Here is a 7,839-nt window from a genome sequence, read left to right as displayed (position 1 = left end):
TTTTTGATCCAAAAATATGGGACTTTCACCAAAAATCTTTGAATATTTTCCTTTTTCATTTTTTGAATTAAAATTATTTTTTGGATTAATTTTGATATTTTTCATGAATTAAATGTTTTGTGCATGTTTTTTATTATTTAAAAATACTTCTGCCTTTTCAAAAATGATAAAAAAATTTGTCTAAGGTCCTTTGACCTTATTTGGCCTAGGATAAATCTCTTGGCCATTTTGTCGCGGCGCGAAAACTCCCCGAGCGTAAGGAACGCTCGAAATATAAACAAAACAGAGTCGCCACTGAACTTTATTTATTCCCAAAGAGGGAAAGGGGAAATATCGATAAAACCCACGAAAAACAAAAAGAAATGGTCGTTGCAACCAAATCGGATCCAGGAGTCGGTTATGCAAGGGGAAGATATTAGCACCCCTCATATCCATCGTACTCGATGGGACCCATTTAGTTAGTTTCGTGTTAGAGTGTTAGCGTGATATCATTTGCGAACTTCTAGTTATCGAGCGAGAAAAGAGAAAGAATGAAAGGAAAGACTTAGGGGGTTTTAATATTAATGTGCCTGACAAGATTTCGTAATCCTACTCCTACGTATCTCCAGGTGCTATGAAGAACTCAAGGCATACGTAGTTCTACCCAAAGAGAACTACTGGGTGAATTGCTTTTAAAAAGAGTGATGCTTGGATCAAATTTGAGCGATTAAACCTTTACTTGCTGCTCACTCTTGGAGGCTGAACTCTTTGTTTGTTTTGCATCAAAATAGATGTCGCATACTCTTTTCTGAAAATGTTTTCGGAGTCGCACAAGGGCGGAAAACAAGTTTAATGAGTTAGAGTTGATTTTAAGCGGAGACAAACATCCAAGCCGGGAGCTCTACTGCAGTACTCAGATGCTCGAAAAGGAAGAGGCCTAAGCCTAATCACTATCTTTTCATCCAATAATTTGTTATGAAAATATGTGGCAAATTAGGTCAAAGTTCATTAACGGAAGACGATTAATCAGACAAAGAGCTCTACAACAGTGTCCAAATAATCAGAAAAGAGAAGGTCGATACCCAATCAATCTTTTTCTTCTATAAGAGAAATGACCTAATTCTAGTAATTATTGTATTTTAATATGGAAGACGAATGTTTGAACATTGAGCTCTACAACAGTATCCTAACATTCGAAACAGAGAAAGTCTAAACTTAATCAGTTTCTTCCATTTTTATTGTGAAAAGCTTTTAAAAATAGGGGGACGACTTGACGTTGGATCAAGTGTCAGAAGTTAACTTAGGAAAATAATTTGGATGTGGCGGGGGTTTAGAAGTTTTTAACAGATGACAATTTCTCGAATGGTCGAGTAAGGCTACTCATATCCAAGTAATTGAGGAGAGGAATCGAAGGCTCGAGACTATCCCCATTTTCATCTTAAATGAAATGGTGTTTAATTACGATTAAGTTTTTTTCCTATTCAGATTCAAAACACTCGATGTCGGGTCGAGGTTTTTACTAATTGCGTTTGAATTGAAAATCGAATGGAATGATTGAAGGGTTTTGAAAATGATAGAGAAGTGGGTAGTGTAAACAATTTATGATTTTGTGAAAATTGCTCGACGTTGGGTTGAGTAGTTTTTTGTTCTTTTCTAAAAAAGGGTTTATTTTAATCTTGGAATTATCAATGAACTGATATAATAAAAATAAATGGAAGCGGTAAATTTATCACACCTTTTCGGGAATGGGGCTACAGTTTACTGAATGGGGATGCGACATAATAATTAAATGATACAAACTTTGAAAGACAGTTGGAAAAAATAAAAGAATCTCGTTGTAAGAAAGCCCAAGAGAAAGCCAAGGGACTTGAAGTAAAAATTAGAAATTGAACTACATAGTTTAGCGTCATGTTAAGAAATCGTAAAGTGATTCATATAGGAATCACTCTATCTGAGATTGGTCAACAAAATCTTATGCATTTAAGGAGTTTCTAAAATTAAATTGAATTTTAACTCCGAAACTGCAACGCATCTGTGAAAAACCGACGGGACCAAAACACGAATTTGTTTTTAACAATTTAGAGTAAACATTATAATCAACAAATAATAATAATAATAATAATAATCTCAGATAATAATTAACAATAATAATAATTAATAAAAAAATAATAATAACTAACAATAATATTAATAATAATAATAATAAATAATAATAATAATAATAATAATAATAATATAGTAATAGTAATAATAATTATTAACAATAATAATTAGTAATAATAATCAACAAATGAAAATGATAGTAAATAATAACAATAATTATTATAATATAATAATCAAAATAATAATAATAATACTAATAATAATAATAGTAATAATAAATTATGTAGTATGATATAAAAAAAATATAAAAAAAAATAAGAAAGAAAAATAAAGAAAAAAACAAAAACGTGGGGTGAGTCTTGTAACAGAGAGATATATTGAGGAAAAAAATTTAAAAAAAGAACAAGGTTTATCCACCCAACAAGTGACACGTGGCGAAGGAGGTTAGTAAAAATAAAATAAAATAACAATGAAGTTTGTTCTTCTTTACGAATGCAAAAACCAGAAGAAGGAGAAAATCATTCTCCCCACTCTCCCCTGATCTCGGTCTCTCTCTATGCATTTTTTTTAAAAAAGACTCTTCATTCATAAAAAAGACTCTTCATTCATAAAAATAACTCTCATCCACCTTACCAACATTAAACATAAATCTTCTTTATTGTATCAACAACAATCATCAAATTAATAAATAATGAATAAACATGTGGATCCAACCAAACTCTAATCTCTCACTCTTTCTCATGAACACACAGAATAAAAACTTAAACCCAAGGAAACACCATATAAACACAAGAACTAAAGGCAATAAAAAGACTTAAAAAGGTAGGACCATACCACACAGCCTCCAATGACAAAGTTGTCGTTTCCGACGGTGAAAAAAGATTTTGGATGGTGAAGGCGAACCCGTCGAAGGTTGTGGGGGTTGCCCGATGAAGGTGGTTTGTGATTGTTGTTATTGTTTTGTAGAGGATGATGAGGTTTGTTTTTGTGTCGGAAATGAAGAAGTTTATGGAGTTTTTATTGCTTTTGTATTTATGAACTTTTTGTGAAAAGAGAAAATAAGGTTTTTTTAGAATGAAATGATGATATTGCTATGTTATATTACGAGAGAGAAGAAGAGATCTTTATGTATCTGTGATGAGAGGTAATATACTAGTTTTTTATTGTTGGTGTGAAGAGTCAAGTGGAAGTTGTAGGTAGTCCTTTTAGGATAAAAGTTTACCTTTTCACAAAATATCTCGTTTGTGAAATTTCAAGAACAAAAATCAACACCTCCAGCTGGAATTGAGGACATCTCTTTGTGGTCTCTCGTCCCCTCACCTCAGTTGCATCTAATGAACATGTACATGAGTTTAACTAGGATATATTACCATAAGACATCAAAAGTTACCCATGTGAATCTACATGCTTAAAAAAATATAAGGATAAATGACTAAATAAACCAAATCTTTTATTGTTGTTTTTTATTATTTTAATAAAAATGTAATAATAAAAGTCATTGGAATAAATTGAAAATGGAAGTATAGAAATTTCAAATTAATTATTACGAATATTTTGGTACAGAAATAAAAAAATATCCGAAAAATTAAACTGAAAGCGCCAAAATTGTTAACGCGAAATAAACTTCTCAAAAACATACAGTGTTTTGATCAAATTTTAAAATAAAAAATGACCGGTTAAAAGGCTCAGGCGGGCAAAAAAAGCGACTGAAAATGTAGTCGAAAAATTAAAATGAGCACACCAGGTTAAACTACGTGGAACGTAGATTAATAAAACTGACGTCTGAAAGCTCAATTTTGAAAAAGTTTGGCCACTAATTCGACATACATTTGGGAAATGATTCAACCGGTTTGTTTGTAGATCCGAAAAAATTATCTGGCTGATATTTTAAACATTATGCGGAACCATATGCATGTTGTGACGAGTTTAAAATGCAAACGTCCGGTGAAAGCACCGATTCACTTACTGAAAAAAATATGAATGGATAATCAAATGCAAATGAACCACCTTTGGACCATTTGCTTCTGATTCTCGATCACAAACAAAACCTCACAAAGATTCAGATGATGACAACACTTTTGATTATCACTCTCGGAACCTCTGAAAACACGATGCAATGGAATGAATGATGCACTGAGATTGAGAAATCAAGTCTTTTAACTTCTTAATCAACAGATAACTGAATTAATGTCAATAAAAGACCAGATAAAATATTAGAACTTATGCCTTTTCATCTAAACCCTTATGAATGATTTTAACTGATGAAATGCACGATAAAATGGATCGATTATGCGATGCTTATGCGAGTGAAAAAAGTCAGGGTAAAATTTAGGGTATGACACATTTATTTGGTATTTTGAAGAGATTTTAGGTTTTGACCAAGTTAAATTGTATTTTGATGCATATTTAAATTGATTTTTAATTGATTAAATGTGTAAAAATTATGTTGAGCCATTTTTATAATCTTTGATGTTTGACTACTTTCTTGGGCCTTGGTCAAGATTGATTTGACTTTTGTTGGATTAAAATCATTGGATTTAGGGGATTAATGAAATGTACATTTCATCTCCCAAAATGAATGAATGATTTTAATTTGATAAAATTCCTCCCATGACCAATTCGTGTTTCTCTCATTCCCATCCCCTTTCATCTTCATCCCTATTCTCTCCCATTCCTTTCATTGACCAACAAAATCTCAAGTATCCTAAGGCTTATTGGTTCATTAATGACCTTGTGTTAGATGAACCAATACAAGTATGGATGAGATAAGTCCATCCTTCTTGATATTTTCTTTTAGTGTGTGGTATGTTTTAGGAGTTTGGTTCATTATACCAAATCTCTAACATGCATTAACACCTAAATTTTTATTGTCAGGGCTCAGATAGTTGTGACTTCTACATAAGTCCAATAACGTTTGCTTAACATAGAGCTAAATTTGACCCTCAAGCCATAACATTCTAGTAAGTGGGATTGTAAGCCTCCCCTTCTTCATGGTATTGTTTGGAGACTTGACCTTTTTTCCTTTCATATGAGCTAGTGGCATACTTGTGAATTATCCAAGTTGGAGCCCTTCTCATGGAAGATGTCTTGGTTCAATGATCTACACTTGCGAATGAAGGATTAAGTGTTCTCCAAAGAATGACTTAATCAATTAAAAAGCAAAATACTGTTAACTTTTGACTAACTCTTGCTAATATTACTTTACTTTTTCAAGTCATTTACTTTATGCAATTTAAATTCCAGTCATTTATCATTCATTTGTCATTTGCATTTCATTTAATTTGTTTATGTTTATGTCATTTTCACTTTGCTCACTTGAGCCATATCTTGTGATTGTATATATTGTTTGTGTGTTTTAGTTTTGTTTGTGGTCTTAGGACCTTAAAATACCTAATAACAACAAAAAACCCTAAAAATTGTTTGGTGGACTGTTGATCTTGATCCGAACTTATGGACTTAGAACTAGGCAACATTCCCAATGCAAATAGGACTTGGCCAATGCCAACATTCTGAGATCAAGTTATTGTGAACTGAACTTTCATCTGATGCAAGTCTTGGGATTTATTTGAGTTCATCTGCTACATTATCTTGGTGTTAACTGTTATTTTGATCTTGTGTCTAATGCTTTATTCTGAGTTGATCAAGGAATATTTCATTTGATACACGAGAAGACAAAGAAGACTGCTAGCTATGGGATTTTCTTGCTTGGATATGGCTATCTTTATTTGATGCCTTGATCTTCATGATGTCTGGTATTGCTAATTTCCTGATTGATTATTGCTTGATTCAAAGTCCAAAGGTAAAGTGGGTTTTCTATATGACATTCTTGTCTGTTAGATTGCATCCCATTGGTCAGATCTTTTCAACTCTTAAATTTTAAATTTATGCTTATGATAGTCTCTTCATCTCCTCCCACTTCTTAAATTTCAAAATCTCTCTCCCCTTTTTCAAAAACTTTCTTTGCTTGTGACTTCAAACTTAGACATTGTTTAAAATTAGAAACTTTGGCCTTATGCCAACGAATTTTCAAACTCTTTCTTAAATCAAATTTGTAAATAAACTTAATCATATTGACTTAAAATTTCAAAAGACAAAAAGAACTAACAACTTCATTCAAATTTTTTGTTTATTATGCCCTTTTACTTAAACTTTTTTTGTTAAAATTAATTCATAAACTTATTTGAAATTTCTACCACGAACCACGAGGTTTTGATCCCTCATTTTTGTGTTGGTACGTAGGCACAAGACCGAAGGTCTTGTCAAACACAAAAATATAATCAATGAATTCTTTTCTCATCCCCCACACTCTATTTTTCCCAAATATCATTTTATACCAAAAACACATACACACATAAAAAAGGGCTCCCTAGGAGTACCTAGGACACTTTGGGTGCTAACACCTTCCCTCTGTGTAACCAACCCCCTTACCTGTAATCTCTGGCATTTTATTAGTTTTGATTTGAAAAATTCTTATCTTTGGGTTTTGTTCGTACTTTTCCCTTTTCCTTTGGAAACAATAAAAGCGCGGTGGCGACTATGGTTTTATTGATGTTAAACTTATCCATAGTTTGATGGTCATGAATTTACCGCTACACGTCCCCCTTCAGACCTATGACTTATCTTGTTCAACATATCAACAATGGATGTATGACATGGTAATAATGTAATTAACACAATAATTATAATAATATTTAGTGATCCACAATCAATCACATAATTGCAACCATGCGTAACGTAATCCACCCTTCTAGACTACTACCAATATAATCAAACACATCATCTCAATCCCTCATAACACATCAAATAATTTGTCAATACGGACCTCGTCCATATTCGTCACATCATACACTTCTTTCCCACCTACTACCAACCTCTGATAAAATCGTTAAAAATATTTTATTCCTGAAACAAAGTTATAGCCCTCTATTTTAGCTACCCAATGCTTTAAACCTCCTCCCAAAATGATTTACGAGTTGAAAATTATTATCAAAATTATGCATTAATGCGTTACTAAAAAGTTGTTGTTTTTCTGAAATTTCCAGCACGATTTTCATCTTCTCCAACCCTAAAAACGTCTAAGAAATTATCACAAAAAATATTTTACCTTAGAAACAAAGTTAGAATCCTCTGTTTCTAAAATTCTGGTATGCAAATCCTGGATGTTGTACACGATGTCACGACACCAGGGTCAGCATATTGTCACACCACAAACAATATTAGGATTTAAAAAAAAGTACGAAAGAAAATAACACAAGCAATTGTTAACCCGGTTTGGTGCAACACCGCCTACATTTGGGGGCTACCAAGCCAAGAAGGAAATTCATTATCACAGAATTAGTTTGAAGTTCTAAACAACCTCAGGTTTTACAAACTTCTCACCTAATCTCTACCCGTGGACGTTTCTATTTAGGACTCTCCTAGATATGTGATCCCTCTCACTTCCCTTTGACCATACAACAAAGACAATAACTTATATCAGAAAAATACACAATACATTCTTTCTTAAAAGCTTCTGAGGGATTGACAATTATAACTCAATAAACCAGGTCCAATTCAAGTATCAAGGAGATACTTGAATGGCTCACACAATTCAAAGACACTAAACCCTAACACAAACAATATTCAGCGTTGCTTCGATACCTTCTTAGGTTTAGGAATGATCTATATAAATCATTTAAATGACATGGGCTCCGGGCTTGATTCATAGAAGATCCAAGGACTCTGCATAATCTTCTGCATGTTTGATTTCAATCAGAT

Source organism: Lathyrus oleraceus, chromosome 3 (assembly GCF_024323335.1).
Source record: "Lathyrus oleraceus cultivar Zhongwan6 chromosome 3, CAAS_Psat_ZW6_1.0, whole genome shotgun sequence".
Lineage (NCBI taxonomy): Eukaryota > Viridiplantae > Streptophyta > Magnoliopsida > Fabales > Fabaceae > Lathyrus > Lathyrus oleraceus.
Note: the sequence above shows the minus strand (reverse complement) of the source record.